General features: G+C 39.0%; 1 long non-coding RNA gene across 1 annotated transcript; it reads right to left on the minus strand.

Moving 5' to 3' along the window:
• Nucleotides 1-354: 354 nt before the first annotated feature.
• Nucleotides 355-1,834, minus strand: LOC145432355 (uncharacterized). Its single transcript, XR_013912640.1, has 2 exons — nt 533-1,834; nt 355-499 (listed from the first exon to the last, which is right to left on the minus strand). It is a non-coding gene; the product is annotated as an uncharacterized LOC145432355 (long non-coding RNA).
• Nucleotides 1,835-22,967: the final 21,133 nt, after the last annotated feature.

Below are 22,967 nucleotides of genomic sequence, written 5' to 3' on the forward strand. Positions count from 1 at the left end.
AACATCTGTCAGCTCATGGGTGTATTTTAGGCTAGCAGCACAAAGTCAAGTCAGCTACAGCACAAAAAAAATGTCTTTAGTTCAAATATCACCAGTGAGTCTCAAAATAGAGCGACCCAAAGCCATTTTTTAATCCCAATACTTCATGGATCATTTCTGTTGTTCCTATTTTGAAGTGTGAAACTTACTTGCTAGCTTCTGCATTTGAAGGGGAACGCTGAACAGAGTGGGCAATATATTAAATTCAAAGTGAAATAATGTTTTTTTTTTTTTTTTGTTTTTTGTTTTTTTTTCTAAATGACATCAGAAACAGCAGTATGCGACATTACGTGATGGCAGAGCTTCAGTTCATCCTTTGTCATTTTTTTTTTTTTTTTTTTTAATAAATAGGACAGGGGGAATGAATGAGAGAGAGAGAGGGGGAGAGAAAGAAAGAAAACCCAAAGGGGAGAAGAGACGGTGAGAAGGGGGGGGAAGAGAGAGAAAAAAAAAAAAACTCCTGGGTCACCTGTATGGAGAAAAAAAAAAAAACAAACAAACAAAAACAAACAGAGGAGACAGCAAACAACAAAGAGCAACATAATAATAGAGAAAACAAAGCACCATCACAATAAACTAGCTAGTCATAGATATCAGTATTTACTAAGTAATAAACGATATTGTGCAGCACGCAAGATAGACAGCGCACAGTGTGCTTTGAGGCAGCAGCCAAGAAAGCTTTAGTCCGCGTCTGTGAATACCCATGTGTGCATACCTGTGTGGATCAGCATGCTTGCATTCCAAAGGTTTCTCCATGTAATGATCTGCTAGGGAGTGTGGGGGGGGGGGGGGGGGGGGGGCACAGCCCCCGTCCTCCAGGGTGTGAAGTGAAATAATGTTGATTTTAATGGTGTTGAAAAATTCCAACATTAAAGAACCAATATTGACAGAATCATTTTCAGATGAATTTCAAATGCAATTGTGTCTATAGTTAACAAAGTCTGCACAGGAACATTTGAAGTACGAGGATGATGCTGGGGTAACACGTCAGTAAGGGCTAAATAACGTCCACGGTGACTTAAATCTGAGAAGCATTTAACACATCTACAACGACTAAAGGGTGGAGGTTGTTTGTGTGTGCTGTTTGGCATCTCAAAGTGCCAGTGATCAAAATAACAGGTTCAAAGGCACCACCGGAAGAAAAGCATGACTCAGATTATAGTACATACTGGTTGTGTATACCTTCAACTAACGATGATGATCACCATTATCAAATCCATTTCTTTGCTTAATTATTATCATTACCGGTACTTGTTTTTTAGCTGATCAACATGTCACTTTAACTACATAATTCACTCTGCAGCAAAGTGTCAGGGGCTCTACATTGCGTATTGGTAAATGAAGCATGTAACCTGCATTTCTCCTGCTTCCCTTCTGCCCCGGGTGACATGTGCTGCTCTTCTGTGCTCTTCACTCCAAACAGCATCAAGGGCAGGAGCACTGGGAGGCAGCTTAGTGCTCTCTGCCTGTCTCAACCATTCTTTTCAAGCCCTGCCAATACACTCCCTGGGTACTGTATGCAACACTGGTTGCTGGCCAAACACTGTTTATGGAGGACACATTTGCAGTAACACACTGACTGAACAGCTTGACTTTGTCATACAGGTAAAGTATTTCTGAAATGGTGATGGATCAATTTGCAGCTCAAATATCCTTTTCGTAAACAGGACATATACGGAGCCGGTTTAAAACACACATTCAGTCAAACCGTGTCGGTGAGGATAAAATACAGGAAAATTTGCACCCACATGCATAATAAACACGAATGATACTTGGGAATTATTATAAAAAGTTATCAGGGACATTAAATAAATCCCACTGAAATTTCCAAAACCAAGAATAAATTATTTGCATCTATTACAACTATTGTCATCATCGTTTTTATTGGTGTGTCTGTGTCAGGATCTCATGACGACATCCTGGAGTGCTTAATTAACCCCTTTACATTCCAAATAAATGGAGGTCTAAGAAGGCATGCATACACACACAGATTTATTTGAATGATTTACACAAAACATGCTAAAAACAGCAATAAATGAGATCATACTTTGAATTATAAAAGAACACTATTACCCTCTCCTCACATACAAAGTCTTGAATAATCGGGCCCCATTACATGTTAAAAATCTCATACTATCATATTATCACTACAGCACATTTTGCTCTGACTTCAGGCCCCTACCCTGTGGAGTTTTTGCTTCTCAATGCTAGAAAGTAGTGATATGCGGATCGATATTGAAATATCGATTCTTCCGATACCAGTAATTTATGTTCCAGAATCAATTCTCATATTAAAATATCAATATTTTAGTACTTTGGGGTAAATTTTCATTAACAGGAACACAGTGGAAAGAAACTATATCATTCGGATTGTCTAAATTGGAAGGAACTACTTCCTCTTACGCCTTTCATAGTCATATGCAAAATACGGCTGTATAAATGTGTCGCAGCCCCTGGCCAGTGTTGTAAACTCCTCAGTTAGGAAAATCGCTATTGGCTATCCTAAATGTCTCTAGAAGTTGCTAAATGACGCCATCGCCTAATTTCTCCACGTTGTAGGAGAGAAAAAAAGAAGAGACAAAGTGAGTAAAAAACGTCCTAAATGCATTTAGAATTGATTTAGAACTACAAATTAAGTTTCTTTTAGCGATTATTGCTTTTTTTTATGTCACAATTCCATCCCTACTCCTTTATCTGGGCTCGGACCGGCAAAAGTGACCCGAAATAGGCACTCTGGTGGAGTTACTTTGTGTGTGTGTGTTTATTAGTAGTTTAAACCTTGTGATCCAAAAAACAACATAACAGTAAAAGAAGAACTGACTGCGTTACAGTCAGTGCGGGAGCAGCGGCTTCACTCGTGCGCGATTCAGTTGCAGTTTGGACGCATAGGTGGGAACATTTCCTGGCCTGATAGCAGCCGGGGGAGGACTGTTCTCCGCCCGTGAGCGCTTTGGCACGGGTGAGGTGCCCACGGCAGCACCGCTGCTTGTTGAAAGTAAAAGCAATACGCGCTTTCACATCAAAAAGTCGTCATAAATAGGTCTCCAATAACACCAGAAAAAGTCACCAGATTTGTTGCTAGTCGCTAAGGGGCTCTGAAAACTCGCTAAATATAACGACAAAGTTGCTAAGTTGGCAACACTGCCCATGGCGTGCGCACTCACAACAATGGCTAAGCCTAAACGGAGTCATGTATTTTATCTCCACAAACAGCCAAGACGCAGCAACACCACCTGGTCAAACACCTCAGAGTAAATCATATCACAGAATATGATGAGCTTATGTTGAGGCGAACTGAAGAGGAGGAGTGGACAGGGACAGGTGCTGCTAGGGCGAGACAGACGTCTCTCGCAGAGTCCTTCAGTGCTGCAGGCAGGCAACATGCTCAAATAGCGCACAACTTCAGGTTTTTATTTCTATATGATAATTCTGCATCATTAAGCTATAAGAACAAGTAGTCTGATGTCCTCTAATCATTATGAAGCTATATTATTATATTATGATTACAATTACATAATGCACTTATCTATTGTATTATGAAATATAAAAGTTTTTGTACAGAGTATCGGTATCGGATCAGTATCGTCGATACCACCCTGAATTTTACTTGGTGTCGGATCGGAAAGGAAATCAGTGGTATCGCACATCACTACTGCAAAGTGCTAGCTCACAGGGGGTCGATTGATTGTTACAGTCATGTCTTTAGCCTATGAATAAACCTGAACTGAACTGAAATTTTATTAATCATTGTTTTATTCATCAAAACAGTAGCAATATATACTAACAAGAGGATTTTTTGTAGTCTATAAATGTGCTGTTCATAACAAATATCTTTGTTAGGTTAGGATTAACCATTAAAAACTACTTGGTTTGATTTGTATGGATTGTTTTTAAAACGAACTCTTTTAAAACATTGTTTTTCAGTTTCCATGGTGAGATCACGTTCACTAGAAAACACACACGCTCCTGACACAAAATACATTTCCTATTGAGATACTTTACTTACAAACGCGTGTTCACTGACAAGAAGAGACTGTGCTTGCCAGTGTGCTTCCTTCACACTAGTTGACTGCGTTAATGTGGCCAGAATCATCACTGACACCCATGCCAGTAAAATTTTATTGCCAGCGAGTCTGGATGAAAAAAACAAAAAAACAACAATAACAACAAAACAATGAAAAATCAAATGTTCTTAAAAATATAAAACCCCAAATCTGACTTGACTCACAAAAGCCTGGTACTGCCCCAACCTGTCTGACCACATCCACCGCGGGTCTCAACTTTTCCAGAGTAAATGTGTGCATCAGTTAGAGAAAAACAATTTTGCTTGCCCTCCTAGTACAACGTCTGTGTAATACAGTAGCTGCTTGAGCCCCTGTGTGATTGTCCGTAGAAATCCCAGTGAGCATTTCTGACCTGCCTTCTGCACTCTCTATCCAGTTTGCCTCACCTGAGACAAAAAGTATATTTCTGGAAGTAAGAAAGCATCTGACACTGTCAGTCTCCTATTGTCCGCTCCATGTCACAATGTCCCAACCGCCCTTCTTTAATCAATCTCTGCAGTCTCTGGGCCAAAAATGGGTCTCGATTGGTGCAGGCATATGAAAAGTTGAACTTTATTTAAAAGTGTTACAAAGGAAAATCAATAAAGGTTGCAAAACTTTTGTAAATGTGTTCATCTATTTTTTTTCCCATCCTTACGACACTTGCACAGCACTTGTTTTTATTGACTTGTTTACTCTGCTGTCTGTGCTCAGTCTGTAAAAGGTCATTGTTCTATAATGTTAAGTCTCTGAGCAAGAAACTGTGTCAAATTCACTCTTCTTTCAGACATGATCTGAATTTTAGATTAAGTCCCAGCCGTCACCCCCACCATCACCACCTCCTTCACCCAGAAAACAAACAAACAAACAAATGTAATCTTAAATGTGTCCCTTGAGCTGCCAGCAATAGCTGAACTCAGGTCAGATCAGTGAAGCATTTCCTGCAATTACATATATTCAATATTAAGATAGGTTCTCATTATTTGTGCTGTGTGTGTGCGCATTGGTTCATGTAGCTGTTTCCCACGTTACCCACAGACCACCAGTTTAATTTTTCATTTTAAACATTTGAAGTCAAAGTCGGGCCTAGTCGTTTCAATTAAACTCTGGCTTACTGAACTATAACAGCATTCTATTAACTTTATCTTAATTACTTCTCAGTGTCCACTGTAACCTTGGGGTTGCAATGCAGTCCCACAGCTATGAAGTGTAGAATGGTATAGCTTTACGAGAAATCACTGCTTAAATATGTTCATAGTCGAGGAAAAAAAAATCCATTTTTCTTTTCAAGAGCAGTGGAGTAATTGAATTTACATTTTTTAATGCATGTCTCCCTGGTAAAATTTGGTCAGTATACGATCTGCTTCTGTCTTGGGTACGTACAGTTCAATGTTGTGTGAGTCAAGGCCGAGCAGTTATAGTGGAACTGCGGTGAAATAAACAAACTGCATGGAGCTTGTTGATCTCACAGCCGCTGACATCAGCACTATGGCGCCTTCTGATCTGCTGCTTTCTGTCCGTGAGCTTGTGACCTTTTAGCTGTGCCAGCCTTACTGGCTTTATATTTTTTGTACCTTGCTAGGATCGCAAGTGACAGTAGGTAGGTTAGCATTTTCTACACTGCAGCTACTGAAGAATAATTTTGTGTACTTTTACTCAAACGTAAAATTTTTTATTTGCAATCCCCTCACATTCTCCCACTGGAGGAATTTACACTAAACTACCACTGAGGTTGCTGCACAAATATCTAACGTAAGAACAAAAACAGTAAAATGTAAGTACTACACTAAAATGTTCTATATTTTCTCGTCACTTTATAAAGTGGAATGAAGTGATTGCTGTAAAACTCAGTGACTCATTCCTCTATGATCCAACTGTGAACTCAAAAAACACTCCATGACCTTAAAGGAAGCAAATCTGAGCTTCTTTTTTTTTTGCTAACTGCTCTTTTTACACACTTAGCCAACATCACAAGGACAGAAAATTAAAAATGAGGGACATTCGGAAAATAAGCCTTGTAAATACATCTCTTTAACATTAATTTTATGTGTACAACAGGAGAAAACTGAGTAAATTAGAGCATTACTGCAGAATTTTAAAGCATGAGACATTTGACTGCAACACTATGTGTAGTCTTATCCTTAGTTCGCTGTATTTATAATACTCCACATTTTCTTTTAAATGGCTAAAGGCTCTCTTATTCAGATATTCTGCGCTCTGCTTTATTTTCCTCCCCTGACTGCTTAATTTGAGATGTCCAAATTCTTGTTTGGGTTTTATCTTAGGTGGCTTTTTCTTTATTTGTCTGCTTTTCGAATGGCTGAATTATTCATTGCATCCCATACACAAACATGTTATTTTAAACAAAATGTCACGGACACATCAGTAATATTAAAACATTGATCAAAATTCAGGCTATAATGGTCGCAGTGGTTTATTTACCTGTAGAGAGGCGGGCTGTAAAGTCCAATTTCTGGGCTTTTGATTGCTGCTTTGGAGGAGTTTGCATCATTAATTATTCATGTCTTTACTCTTTTTCTCGCTCTCTTCTTCCTCTTGCTGTCTATCTCTCACTACTTACCTCCCATGCGTGAACAACCTTCCACATGAGTAAGCACACTGTCATTCACAACACACCCATCGACATCAGTCTGGGCCAAGATTGCCAATAAAAAAAAAACAGGCACATGTGTGCCTTATTTCATATGCCATTCCCATTTCATCATTCATCACTTTCTGGCTACTTTATCGAATATTATTCAATTAACTACCTTCATCTGCTGGTACGCCTGGGGAATTTTATAGTATACCTAAGCTGTTCCATATGGCTCAACCTTTAATCAAAAGTACAAGTACAATTAGTATTGTGAAAAACAAAACAGGCAAGAGGACAGACTTCATTATATTTTCTTTAATTAAGCAAATAGCTTTGAGGGCATATGATGTTTGGAGTGGAGAGGCTCCAAACAATTAAGCCACAAGGTTTAGCCTGAAGTGATTTAACGCTTTCATTTCAAGACAGATCAGATGACATATTTGCTCAGTTTCTTCTTATCCCTCTGGGCTTCTAAAGAAATGATTACAGCTCTGGATCATTAATAAGCCCTTGGTTTGTCTTGTGTTTAAAATGATTTCTTCAGTGGCAGTATAAACAGTAGTGATGTGCGATACCACTGATTTCCTTTCCGATCCGACACCAATTAATATTCAGGGTGGTATCGACGATACTGATCCGATACCGATACTTTGTACAAAAACGTATTTTATTTATTGTATCTCAAATTATAGCGTCATAATGATTACAGGGCATCAGATTACTTGTTCTTATCACTTAATAATGCAGAGTTCATCATATAGAAATAAAAAAACTGAAGTTGTGCCTATTTGAACACCTTGCCTGCCTGCAGCACTAAAGGACTCCGTGAGAGACGTCTGAGGTGTGTTCTAAGGTCAGTGAATCCCAGGAAGGCGGCAGGTCCTGATGGAATACATGGAAAGGTTCTCAGAGCATGTGCTGACGAACTGACCGGAGTCTTCACTAAAATCTTCAACCTTTCCTTGTCATCAAACACTGTCCCACCCTGCCTCAAAACCTCCACCATCATCCCCATCGCCAAGAAGACAGCTGTGGCCAGCCCAAATGACTACAGGCCTGTTGCACTTACGCCTGTAGTGATGAAGTGCTTTGAGAGACTGGTCTGTCAGCACATCAGGGCCGGTTTGCCTCCCACTCTGGACCCCCACCAATTTGCCTACAGGACAAATCGATCCACCGAGGACGCTATCACCATAGCGCTCCACACTGCGCTGAGTCACCTGGAGCACCGAGGAAGCTATGTGAGAATGCTCTTTCTGGACTTTAGCTCAGCATTCAATCATATCATCCCGGAGATCCTGGTCTAGAAATTGTCTCACCTGGGACTCTCCACCCCCATCTGCCTCTGGATCAAGGACTTCCTGACAAATAGACCACAGTCTGTCAGACTCGGCCCCCACCTGTCCAGCACCATCACACTCAGCACCGGGTCTCCACAAGGATGTGTTTTGAGTCCCCTCCTGTTTACGCTCTACACATCCGACTGCTCCCCTACCCATCTCTCAAACACCATCATAAAGTTCGCGGATGACACCACAGTGGTTGGACTCATCTCAAGGGGGGATGAGTCGGACTACAGAGATGAGGTCAACAGACTGACTGAGTGGTGTTCAGTTAACAACCTCCAACTGAACACCACGAAAACTAAAGAACTTATCTTGGACTTCAGGAAGGGCAGAGCAGACCCGGCCCCACTTTACATTCACGGGAGCTGTGTGGAGAGGGTACACTCCATGAGGTTTCTGGGCGTGCAGATCTCCGATGACCTCTCCTGGACTGCAAATACCACGGCGGTGGTAAAAAAAGGCCCAGCAACGTCTCCACTTTCTGAGAGTGCTCAGGAGGAACAACCTGGAGGAGAGGCTGCTGGTGACATTTTACACCATAGAGAGCATCCTAACGTACGGCATAACAACATGGTATGCAGGGTGCTCAGCTGCGGACAGGAAAGTACTGCAGAGGGTCATCAACACAGCCCAGAAGATCACTGGCTGCTCTCTGCCCAGCCTGGAGGTCATTGCAAACTCTCGGTACCTCAGCAGAGCTGGCAATATCATCAAGGACCACTCTCACCCCAGCAATCAACTGTTTGAACTATTACTGTCAGGCCGACGGTACAGGTCACATAAAACCAGGACAAACAGATTCAGGGATAGCTTCTTTCCCAGAGCTATCACCGTAGTAAATAAGCACAAAAACAATTGAACCTGCTTAGCTATTTCATACCGTCACTGTCATTATATTATGCTGCTATTCATACTGTCATTATATTAATGCTGCTATCCTGTATATATCTTACTTACTATTGTTTGAATACTTGCGATTGTTTTATTGTACTTTTTATATTTTACATTTATATTTATTATTGAATCTTGCACCAAGGGAGTGGCACTCCAATTTCGTTGTACTCTGTACAATGACAATAAAGGCTATTCTATTCTATTCTATTCTATTCTATTCTATTCTATTCTGTCTCGCCCTAGCAGCACCTGTCCCTGTCCTTCTCTTCAGTTCGCCTCAACATACACTCCTCATATTCTGTGATATGATTTACTCTGAGGTGTTTGACAAGGTTAGTGATGTTGCCATATGTTACCATACATGCCAACCCTCCCGATTTTTCCGGGAGAATACCGAATTTCAGTGCCCCTCCCGAAAATCTCCCGATTTTCCACCCGGACAACAAAATTGAAAAACCATACCGCAGAATTCATAGCGGGCCCAGCCAATTCCAGTTTCCAACAATGGCGGCAGCTACTTAGTTTTAATATCACTCTTATTTCTCTTTCTGGGTCGCAAAAAACTTTTAACATATTTTCAGGTGAGAATGTAGCTGTGTAAACTTCAAATATCTGAGCCGACCGACACATTGTTTTCAAACCCCCGCGGTCTTTCGCTACTCGGGTTAAACATGATATACAAGTCACTTTGATAACTTAAAAATTTTATTGTTTGGCTTTTTCAGTGTTTTATTTGTCCGTGAGTAAATCGGTTTGGCTGAGATTAAAGTTATTAGATTAGATTAAATTAAATTTAACTTTATTAATCCCTCAGGAGGGTTCCTCCGGGGTTTTCACACAGTTGAATAAACGCCAAACAGAAAATGATTAAACAGAAGTATGAGACGGTCGAGAGTTTACGTCAGCGCCCGGTTATATTCACCCTCCACCGAGGGAGCTCGTGACATACAACCCGGCTTTCTTTAGACCGCGAAGGCCGGGTCCTCAGGTGGAAGCAGCCTCTGAATTTGGACACCCCCGCTGTTTCCGGGCCGGCCAATAATAACGGAGATTTAACGTATTTTATCCGATTAATAAACCCTGTAAAATGTATTTATCACCCCCCCCCCCCAACAGACCTTTTGAATGTCTCCCTAGTAGGCTATGGCCACAACACCTCACTCTTGGAGCACTTTTTTGCCACATGTGTGCAAACCACGTCTCAGCTGTTTGTGGAGGTAAGATACGTCCGCACAATTACGCTCAGCCATTGTTGTGAGTGCGCACGTCAAGGCGCTGCGAGACATTTATACAGCCGTATTTCGCACATGACTATGAAAGGCAGAAGAGGAAGTAGTTCCTTTGAATGTAGACAATCCGAATGTTATAGTTTCTTTCCACTGTGTTCCTGTTAATGATAAACTACAAATTTACTCTAAATTACTAAAATATCGATATTTTAATGTGAGAATCGATTCTAGAACATAAATGATTGGTATCGGAGGAATCGATATTTCAGGATCGATCCGCACATCACTAATAAACAGAAGTCCTTTGTGTTCTGCCTTTTGTTCTCGTTCATAGAAGTTATGACGTGAAGAAAACGAGCGCTGAAATCTTTGACAGATAGTTAAGAACGTATATTGTTACGCTGCTGTTTTTGATTTAGTTAAGAGTACAGATACAATACAAAAGCACTTTCAGCTGCACTACATTATAGTGTATGCTGTGTGGTTATTTGGAGAAACATTTTCTTTCAGATTGCGCTGCCGTTACTGTTTGCCCCTTGTGGCTTCATCATCACATTCAGCTCAGGCTGCCTTCTTTAAGAGCAGCTCATCTCAGACTGATTATCTTATTAATGTGGTCTTAAGTGAGTCAATGAACAGGGATGGGTTCAGAGTGGGAGATGGGGAACTGTGTGATCACACCAAACGTGAAGTCAAGTTTCACCTAGCATTACATGTGTGAATTCAAGTTACAAACTTGTGAATATATGCCTTGTCACATCCAACAGGCCTGGGTGGGTGGGGTGGGGGGACTCCACTTTATTAACTCTTATAATTTTGCTCACTTTTCCCCAAGACCTCTCCAGTTTTTTCCGTCTCCGTATGCCCTCATATCAATAAGCTTGTCTTCTGTTTGTGATGGCTGTTGTTATTGGGGGATTGTTGATAGCTTGTGGAAGAATCCCAGCTGAGGGCTTTTTTATGACACAGCATGAAATCAATTTTTTGCCAAAGTTAAACTATATTTGTGTGGCCTGGCGAAAAGTCATTTTATATGAGGTCTTGCTGCTTCATATTTGACGTGAACACCCATCGAGATCTGCTTTTGAGGTACAACAGGAAAAAATGACAAAATTTGTACTGTGATTTAGCCAACTGTATCTTAGGTATACTATAGAAGTGAGTGAAAAGCATAATCAGCTTGAAAAATAATATAACATCAAAACAATTAATTATTAAAGCATTAAAGTTCTTTTAGTTTGTCAACTGTCGTTTGCTGGGAAGTTCTTATGCTTGAGAATAATTTTCCTTTGAATGCTCTGTCCAGTTTTTTTCCATCTTTGAATGAGTAACACATTAATGTTAATTATATTTCTAATTGAGAAACATTGTTCCTGTGGCATTCACTAATGAGACAGACACTAAACAGACAGCGTGTGCCTGACACCACAGAATACCTTGTAAGTCCTCTAACATCCATGCAACATTAGTGCTGAGAATACATTGGGGGATGAGCAGAGCCAACATATAAACCATAAAATATAAACCATAAGCTTTTAAAGAGTGTGAAAATCAGAAGTGCTGCATGGATTAAAAAAATGGATACAATGAAACTTAGAGTGTAATTATAGTATTATCCACTTACAATGCTCAAGTAAAGCTTGTTGGGAAAGGTCATGGTTATCCTCTCTTCATTTAGATGTCAGTGATGCCAGGACCTCCACGGCTTTAAATTAACCGTCCATAAAAACAGCAACAGTCACACATGAGGCATAAACTTTAGATGAGATTGTAAAGATCAGGACAAAAAGGAAAAAGTCCTGAAAATGGTGCAGAATCAGGCGAATATATGCACAATTTCCTCAAACATTGCTTCATTTAATGTTGATTTTCACTGCAGGACTTGTTGCTGCTATTGAATTTATTTATTTAAAAGGGACAGTGCAGTTTAACATAGTTCAAGTGCAAGACATGAAACTGATGTGCCACACATAGGTTTATAGCTACTGCTAATTTTCAACAATTGTCCCTTGTTGTTTGATTTCTTCTTTCGGAGAAATAAAGAGTCATTCACTGCTGCAGCAATCAAAGATTTCAAAGCAGCTGTGTTGGTGCACACAAATAAGAGAGAACTTTTTCAGATAGCTTATTTCTGATTATAATATTTAACCTCAAGGGTAAAACATTATAAATTAATTAATAAATTTATTATCAAATGGTGTCTGACATTCCACCTGACGTTACATTCTGTCTTGATCTAAAACTAAAATGAAGGAGGATTAAATATTTCACTTGCTCTTATGACAAAATCTATATACAAAATCTCATCTATCCTGCTCCATTCATGTGCTGCCAAATAAGTTGGCCCTATCAATAAATGAATGTAAAACCTTTGAGTTTTGTTTTAGCAAACTGTAAGAAAGTCCTGTGTGCACATCATCTCCTTCACTTTATGGTTATGGATATTAGAAAGAACAGAAACAAAATACAGAACACCCTGTAGCATAACAATAAAATCATGTTCATTATTAATCATTTCTGCAATATTAGCACACTTGCTAATATTGCAGAAATGATTAATAATGAGCATGATTGACACTTTTGTGGTTAAGGGAATAGTCAAAAATAGAAAAGTAATGCAAACTTTAATCTTAAAATTAAACTTAATTTCTTTGATATGCACACCAAATTACAGTTTTACAGAGCAAAGAGCAGAATGCAATCAGACTCTCTGATCACTGAAACAACACAAACAATTTATTATAGAAAGGTCAGCGTCACAGTGGCCTTTTTTTAGCTGAAACTTTAATGAGACCCAAGTGGGAGTCTTCATCTTAGCAGAGAACAGAATAAAGATAAGAAATAGAAAAACAGTGCTGGTATATTGCATTGATACTGAGAATAGACATGTATATTTGCAAAAAGATAATCTTTATTATCTCAGGTTGATACCGTGGAATCATGATGTGATGGAGAAATGATCATGACAATGCTAGAAGAGACTTTAACTGTGGAGAACAGAGACAGCAAGGGACATACGGGTGGGATATGGGACTTGAAGAATTTTACTTTTCAGTCTAAATTTGCACAACCGGTTCAAGACTGCTTTCACTGTGGTTTTCCTTTTCATTGTTAATGACTGTAAACAAAAATATATCCAGAGTTTACAACTCAAATGATTATTTCATGCAAATATTGAAATTATTTTAATGGTAAAAAAAAACTTAGTAACTGTCTTTCTAATTATTGCCTGTGTGTACTCATGACAGCTTGTGGGATAAACAGTTTGAATCTATGTACATTTTAATAATTTGTCACCTTGTTTTGGGGAAGAGTACATGAGTCATAGCAGTCATGGCAAGGCTGCCTGAAAGAAGTTTTCGGACCAAATTTAGTAGACTGACAAACGATATTAAGACCTGTGTAATGCCCTCAGTCAAGGCTGGTGGACAGCATCCAGTCATTGGGGAAAAGGTGTATTCCCAAAATGGTTGGGGAGTGGTTTCTGGCAGTTGCTAACTGAAATCAGTCACAAAGAGGCTGCTCCATCAGAAACCTCCCAGTGATTGATTTGGTTGTGAGCAGATTGCTGTGCTCACTCATAGTTTGCATGGAAGATTCTGGATTGTTCAGAACTACTTATCTACTGGGTGAGTGGTAGTAACCAGTAAGCAAGAAACAAAGCATTCACCTTCAAGGTAAAAGTTAGTAGTTAGTTACCATACATATGACTCTTATATTTCACCATGAGACAACTTGTAAACTGGTCAGAGAATAGACATTGTTTTCTTAGCAACCTGTGGTCATCAGGGGGTCCACTAACCTCTCTATGCCTGCATGACTGAATCTTTAGCAATTTCACAGTGACATCAACCTTTAGCAACCAGTCACCAACTGGTTGTGGAATTCACATTTTTCAGTCATGATGAGTGCTTACTGGATATGTCTTAACACAGAATGATGGTACATACTTACTCTGACAGTATGCTTGTTTTTCTAAAGATATCGAATATTTGATAGATGGCATATGTTATCTACTGTCCACTTACAGTGACTGAAGTATTATTTCAATTTTTATTGCAGTGTTTAGGCACTAGCAACATCAGGAATACTCTCTGGTTTAGTGTAAACAAGGTCTACAGTACCTTGAGGCAAAATGTATTTATTATTATTATTTTTTTAACTCAAACCATGTTTCCTTACCCCAACCAAAGATTTTTCTTCTAAACCTAACCAAAGAAAATCAGTTAACATTCAAGTGTGGATATCTCATGTAACAAATTTATACTTTGCACCAATTTAATGATGTAGCCACGTCCCACCTTATACAGTCCATAATTGCATAATTTAATCCATGTTTCTCTAATCATCAGTGTCTATTCTTGTAGAAAAATGGGACAATCATTTAAAAAAGATATGCAAGTAAAATTTTAGAAGGACAACGTTGCCTAGAACTTAGCTGAAAAGGCTACAGTGACATTCTTGTGTCACAAGACACAAAAAAACCCAAAATCTAAAAAATCTATTTTCCCTTAAATTATTTCCTTCTTGAAAAACTGGGAGTCTGAGGTGAATATGAAAGCAGAAATGAATACTGAACAAAATTATTACAAGTTATATTTCAGCGTGTCATAACACTGCTCCCTTGATAGGTCTGTATAAGAGATGTAATCTTCATCAGACCAGTTACTGCTTTTTCACTTCATTATGGAGGATGACTCATAACACTTAGTTCTGCACTGTCTGGAACAAGCTGTGGCTGTTTACACCTGTCTGCTTATATTTATAACAACATTCTTTTATTGCCTTTATAGTTAAGTGAAGTTTTGCACAGTTGAAGTTGATAAAATGATGTAGATCTAACCTGCATAATAAAAACATGTAAAAGTAAAGAAACTTTCAAGCAATCCAATCCAAGTACTCAGAAGCTTGAACTCTGTGCTACCTCGTTTGCTACGAGTGCAACACAAAATTTACCAGTAACCTTTACAAACTTCTCCAAAGTGAGAAAATTAAGGTAATTATTAATGTGTAATACTTCTCATTAAGGCCCTGTTATTTTTTTCTCTTTTTCCTTTTAACGTGTTCTCATTTTGTGTAAGATGATATTGCCTTTTTGTGTCATCACCCATTGCTGCAAGCCATGTTTGAATAAATTATTGAATGCACCTCAGGAAAAGCAGTGATTGACTGAAAAGTGCACAGACAACAGAATAATGCCACTTAGAAAAAGGGGGGAAATACTACATATTTGATAAAAGAAGCATCTGCTGAAACCTGTTAGACAAAGAGTGGTGACCAGACCTATAGTTTAAAAACACTGAAACATCCCATCTTTTAAGAAAGTTAGGAATGAGATGATTTCCAGATGATTTCACTGCCGTACAGGAAAACAAAAATCTGAGTACGCCAAGTACTTAAACTAAAAAAGACAACAACACCAAAAAATCCCCACGCAAAAACAAATTAGCAGTTTCTTCTCCTAGCATTTCTATTATGATTCATGTAATATGAAGTTCAAATCAAATATTAGAGTGGGGAAGAAAGGTGGTTTGACTTTGAGCTTCTCATGGTTGTTGGTGCAAGACGTCTGGTCTGAGTTTTTCTGAAATTGCTGGTCTCCTGGCACCTTCTGCACAACCATCTCTAGGGTTTAGAGCGAACGGTCTGAAAAAGAAAATGTCCAGTGAGTGGCAGTTCTCCCGCTGAATATGCCTTCTTGATGCCAGAGGATAGAGAATGACTGCCAGACAGCTTCAAGCTGATAGAAAGAAAATTGTAACTTAAATTAACACTTACGGTAAGGCTTAAAACCAAAATATGCAGAAGGTCATCTCCGAATGTGATACACATAATAACTTGGGTTACAGGAGTAGAAACTCCCTGCCAGCTGTCACTCCTGTTTGCTAAGAACCAGAAATGTGTGGCTACAATTTGCATGGCTCCTCAAAATTGGAGAATAGAACAGAAAAACGATTTTTGCTGCAACATTTGGATGGGTCAGAATTAGCTGGAAACAACATGAAAGCATAGATCCATCTTGCATCCATGGTTGCTGCTGGTCAGGGGATATTTTCTTGGCACACTTTGGGCCAATTTCACAGTCTACCTGACTTTTCTTGCAGATCATGTGCATCCCTTTATAACCACAGTGTACATCTTCAGGCTGCTTACAAGAGAATAATGTCCCATATCACAAAGCTCTATTATTTCCGACTGGTTTCTTGAACATGAAAGTGTCTTCACTGTAAAATCTCAATTCAGTAGATGGCCTTTGGGATGTGGGGGAACAGGAGAGTGATGCCATGGATGTGCAGATGACAAATCTGCAGTGACTGTGATGCTGTGACGCTGACAGTCTGCGGGTAATGTTTCCAGCACCTCACTGAATCTATGCCACACAGAATTAGGGCAGTTCAGAGAACAAAAGCGGGATCCAACAAAGTACTTTTAAAGTGTTTCCAAAAGTGTCTGTTGATTAATTTCTGTATCATCTGAAATACGGATAAAATGCCTGAACATCAGTTGTTCTCTGTAGTTGTTGTCTGATTTGGTAGTGACACAATATAAAAATCCAATCAGGAACTTGAATATTGAACTGTTTGCATAACAGACTGACCAACCAGCTGCATTTATAAATTTTTTTATTTCACTTTGCTACGACACATTTTTTTCATTCCTCTCTTCAAAGAAAACTGTGGCTAAACCACCAGTAATCTCACGTCCACGGTATGCAGAAATTAAACATAGTTTGACTGTTTTCATCATCAAACAGAGTCACAAGCTTGTATTTATGAGATTTGTCTTAGTCTGAGGCATTCATTTCAAGTATCTGAGATAACTGCTCGTATATCTTTTCTCTACCTATGCTTTAGAAATCGTGTATCTTAACACCCTGAGCTGCAAAAAGAGAAGGTGTTATCGCATACACAGAGGATTTTGAAACCTTTAAAGTTATCAGTTTGACTGCACAAAGTGCTTTGGGAAACTGCCCCTTCTAAGCTCCTCTGATCCCATTTAAATTGCTAAGTGGGGGTTTCAGACTGTTGCATAGACAGACTGTTGTGTAACTGTAAATGTTTGACGCAATGAGAAACACACACATATATGAAATAGTTGTGAAAATCAAAATAAGAACATTTAGTGCATGATTGTTGGGTTAACAAAAAGAAACGGGTTGTGTACACTGTCCATTTTACTATCAGTGTAAGCCAATTCATCTTAAATGTTTAAGTAATCACCTCTTAGAACACAAAAAAGAAACACCACTAATGAGAAAATTTAACACAATGGGAGAAAAAGATGACAAATATGTAAATATGTGGAAGGTATGCATATTTTTTCCTAAGAGTGAATAAGTGGATTCAGTTGAAATGAGACATCAGGAAGGGAAGGGAAGAAAAAAAGACAGCTGAGGAGTGGTAAGAATATATGAAGAGAGTGACATGGAGCTGTGTGGATTTGAAGCATTTGCACTAGGATCAGCTCTGGTTAAGAAACTAATACCTCTATTCACCACCTGCAGCCCAGTATAACACTTTCTTTTCACATATTCATCTCTGACATACAGAAAACCCTGAAGGAGTGAGAGGAAGAGAGCAAGAGAGGCATAACACTCACCAGCCCAGCTTTATTTTAGCTCCCATGAGGCACAGCTGAATTTGTCATATTGAGAAGCTGAGTTTTTGACAGTTTCCAGAAAGCTGTAGAGTTGGATTTTACACTTCTGTATTCAAGCCTTTTAGCTCCGTGGTTGTCTACTTGTTTTGGGTTTTTGAGTTTTCCATTGACACGACATCAAAACGTCAAAATAAATGAAAGCGTTATTTCAAATTATGAACCTTTGCTCATGTGAAACTGTCAGAAAATGATATTCATTGGTAATTTTGAAAGCACATTTTGCTGTTTCCTTGGAATTGATTTTTTCTTAGTTTTTGATACACCTTTCAAAGTGTCAAAGAATGAGTGATGGACCAATGCTGACGTTCTTTTCACGCAGACTAGAGGTCGGGTCGGACCATTTCTTACAAAATGAGAAATCAGATTATTGCAAAGAAAAATTGAAATTACAACAGGCAATAACAACAGGTATAGTGTGTTTTAAATTGCCACAGTCAATAGTGCAATGGTACAGTAATTGTATATAAGGAGTAGGTATAGTAGGTGTGTGTGGGTAGGGTAAAAAAGTGCAGTCATTATTGTGCAGTGCCAGTGAACCAGTGCTTTCCTGCCAGCTCATTTGTTTTTACATACCAAAATTTCAAGTCACAATGAGGTCCAAATTGGCAGAAATTGGACTTCAAGGCCATTTGACACATTTGGGGTTTCAACTCAGCACAGATCTGTCATCTTTTTCACATTTAGTAGGGTAGGTGACTTGAGTTTTGGTATGATTCCCTTCTCCCTGCGTCAACATCAGCAGCCCCTCTGGTGCTAGAGCTGTACTGTCAAATTCTTTATATAACTCACAATGCAGTCTCTGGCTTTGTCATTCTTTAATTTAACACACACCAGCACACGCTGGGACACACACAATATATTCACTCAACACTTACCAAACACACCTCCTACCCTGGATGCATACATCACCTACTAAACAACTCATGGAGCTCTCACTGGAGACTCAATGGATGTGCACCATATAAATGCAAATGATGCAGGACACACAGCTTCCCTTCTTTATCCTTACACAAGGAAAGAATAGCAAAGGGGAAAACACACTCATATATTGGTGCACACTAATCATTTTTTAATTATCCTTATCCTTAGCCTTTGTGTTTGCAGTTTGTGTCTTTGCATGTCCACTGTCTCTAGTACATCAAAAAGGTAAGAAAAAGAATGAGGGAGCGCCAGCACACTCTCAGGTCATTACAGTTTGCAGGCACTAACACATGACAGTCTGTGTCATTTCTCAAAGGTCAGTCCAAGATGGAGCTCCTGCTGGAGAATTAAAGATTCAAGTGGTGTGCCCATAATGGTCTTTCATGGATGTTCTTTTGTTACGTGTCAGGCTCAGATGGAGCTTACAGAGGCAGAAGCAAAGCATAATGAAGATTTTATGAGAGCCAAAACATTATGTTGATTGGAGGAAAGTGTAATGCTAAATTTTCATAATAAAGTATTAAAAGAAAGGTAATGTCAGTAGTTATGAAAGTTCTGTGATCCACATTAATGCATCCTTAAAAACATAATTTTCAGGCTCGTGCTTGACTGTGCAATTCAAACTGATAACTTAATTAGCATTATTATTACTACTACTTACTAACAAGTACTATTTCTTATGTACTATACAGCAATACTTGTTCTAATATTACTTCATAGACTTCTACCATCATAAAAATGTCATAATCAAATATTAAAAATCTATTAACGCCATCATTCATCAACCTGTTTTTGTCACACGTTGCATGCAGGCACTGTGCAGTGTTGTATAAGGACTCGTGCTGGTGTTCTCCTGTAAATTGTTGCACAAATTATGCTCTTAACATGACATCAGTGTCACATGAGAAACTATTTTCAAGCCTGAAATCATCAGCTGAAGTTGGGTTCTTGCTGAACATTTTCTGGGATAAAAGCTTTAAGAAGCAGGTGGCAGAAAATCGTAATCACAGTGTTTCAGCTCTGTCTGCTCCCAGTGTGTCTACCGAAATACTGCTCTTTTCAATTGTGTATATTTCACTGTGTTCTTTGTGACTCGTATATGGTTATCATCTAGAAAAGCAACAGAAAAAAGAAAAACTTTCAGAACTGGAGCAGGTAACTTCTCAACGTTAATCATCAAAGTTCTGATCTGCTCTGATTTGCTTTATGACTGCAGGATCTTGTTGCAGTTTCAAAGAACATGAAGTGGTCATTCTGATTCTAATGAAAAAAATTTCTTGTTTTTCATACAAACACATCTTTTACTACACTTTAAAAAATGATGAATAGTCTTAAAGTCCCTGCCACTTCATGCAATGATGTTGCCTTGTTTCTTGCTAATGTGAGGAGACAGTGGCGGTCTGGGGAGCAATAAATCACTTTTACCATGACCAAAAAGGAATTTAATGATCCAAGAGAGAAACGGAAGGGAGGTTGAGTATCCCCTGCTCTGTACGCTTGACAGAGAGCCACAAATGAGATTTATTTCCATCAAGCCATTCACTTCAGTACTTAAAATAATCGCACAAAGCCTATATTTGACAAGCACACTTGCCAAGGTACATATACCACATTTCCTACCTTGAGAATTATTTTATACTTCTATCAGCCAGGTGAATCGTGTTAGATATTCTTTGGACAACTGCCCATGGGTTTAACCACAATGGTAATAATAATTCTGCAGTTTAGTCCACTTTGGTGACATGTGCACTGGTGTGTGAATCTTCAGTCTCAGTTGGATGGTTGTCTTGATTAGAGTAATGTGGGGGAAATTTTTTTATGGTGCCAGAATACTGGTCTATTTGTAGTATTTTTAAATTGCTGATCTACAGGAATTTCCCCACACAATCATCATCTGTAGAGTCCGGTGAGTTTTCTGGGTTCGCTGAGTGAAAATGTCTTGTTGATGAGTGCAGACTGCTTCGAGGAGATAAACAGACAGCAATAACTTAAATAATAAACTTAAATAATACAACCAGTTTATGAAGAGTATTTGTGAATGCACAATATGTCAAACTCTGAGGTAGATGGGCTACAACAGCAGAAGACCACACCTGGTGCCACTCAACTAAGAGCAATAAGGCATGGTTACAATGACTATGGGTTGCACAAAATTGGATAACTGAAGATTGGAAAAAAAATTGCATGGTACAGTAAGAATTTAGCATAAACAGCGTGGACATATGGATCCATCTTGCATTGAATTTCTTTATAGTTCAAACTGGTGGTGCTGGTTTTCTTGGCACAATTATGGCTCCTTAGTACCATCTCAGTATTCTTTAAACACCACAGCCTACCTGAGGATTCATGCTGCTTCCTTTGTGACCACAGTATACCCATCCTCTGATGACTGCTTCCTGCAGGATAATACACAATGTCACTAAGCCCAAATGATCTCATACTGGTTTCTTGAACATGACATTGAGTTCACTGTACTCATATGGTACAGAGCGTCTTTAGAATGTATTGAATTGGAAGATATGCGTCACAGATGTGCAGCCAACAAATCTGCAGCCAACAAATCTGCAGCAAGTGCATGGTGCTACCAATTCAACTTACACAAAAATCTCTGTGTTTTGAGCATTTTGTTGGATCCATGTCACAACCAATCAAGGACGTTCTGAAGGTAAAAAGGAGTCAAACCCAGTACTAGCAAAGTGTACCCACTAAAGTCACCAGTGAGTGTCTGTCAGAGGGGTAAACTTGTGGAGGAGCTGTGATGAGGAATTACAATTATGCTGTGTAATTTGCTTTGTAAATGTAAAAAATCCTGTAAACAAAAAACAAAACAAATCTGAGTAATTCTAATCATTATACAGCTGATTACCCTCCCCACCCACCCACCAATGAACCTGAATTGAATAAGTAGATGGATGGATATTAATAATGGCTGAAACTTGAGGGGGAAAAGTCATTATTAATTTATGTCAGATAATAATATATGTATCCATCTTTTTTTACTTATTAGCAGTGCTATTCTATGAGGCCTCTGATTTCCAAATTGGGGGATGTATCATTAGCATTAGATAGACTTCGTAAAGGAGGATCTAAGGATTCTTGGCTGAACTCAGGTACTACTAGAGTAATGGAGCACTTGAGTGTTTAAGCACTATAAGAAACCCAAATGTCATGCCTATTGAGTTAATATGCTGTATCTGTACAACAAGAAGATGTACCTTAATTTGCAGTTTCTTTTGGATATGTGCTCATCAGAAATGAACCTTCAGTGTTATTCCAGTTTTGTCAGAAAGTTTTCAATTATGTAGCACAACCCATCCAAAGTTTCTGAACTACTGTGGAACAACAATGTTAAATGTTATAAATAATATAATGTTATAAAAAATAATCACATAACCAATTTTGCTCTAAACAGAGAAAAATATTGTTACAACCGAACCTGAACACCAGGTACCAAATAAATATTATTTGTCTGTAAACCTGACTATGTCTGATAAGACTGATTGACTTGTGAGTGAATCATCCACTTGATTTTTCTAATAATAGCAAACACTGAGCTTTTTTGCCAGTCACAGGAAGGAAGCTAGATTCTTTTATAGGTTTAAATTTTATTTATATTTTTATCCTATTGTGCCCTACTGATTATCCTATTGATTATGGGGGCGATCGTGGCTCAAGAGTTGGGAGTTCGCCTTGTAATTGGAAGGTTGACGGTTCGAGCCCCGGCTCCAACAGTCTCGGTCGTTGTGTCCTTGGGCAAGACACTTCACCCGCTGCTGGTGGTGGTCAGAGGGCCCGGTGGCGCCAGTGTCCGGCAGCCTCGCCTCTGTCAGTGCGCCCCAGGGTGGCTGTGGCTACAATGTAGCTTGCCATCACCAGTGTGTGAATGTGTGTGTGAATGGGTGGATGACTGGATATGTAAAGCGCTTTGGGGTCCTTAGGGACTAGTAAAGCGCTATATAAATACAGGCCATTTACCATTATGACTAAAGATTTATTAGCAGTTTTGACAGTGGAGTTGAGCTTACTAGATACAAATTCCTATCAGCAAACAAACTAACTAACAAAAACCCTACACATTTCTCAACTGGGAGTTTGGTTGTCATTTACCATCAGAATGATCCCCAGTCAGAAAGGCTTAAAAATGTTGTCTCATAACTGTGGACTATTTGCCATCATCCTGTATGTTTGCTTGCAAAACATGAGATCTCTTTTTGACCCAGGACCTTAGCAATTCCTCTGC

The sequence above is a fragment of the Astatotilapia calliptera genome, chromosome 12 (assembly GCF_964374335.1).
Source record: "Astatotilapia calliptera chromosome 12, fAstCal68.1, whole genome shotgun sequence".
Taxonomy (NCBI): Eukaryota; Metazoa; Chordata; class Actinopteri; order Cichliformes; family Cichlidae; genus Astatotilapia; species Astatotilapia calliptera.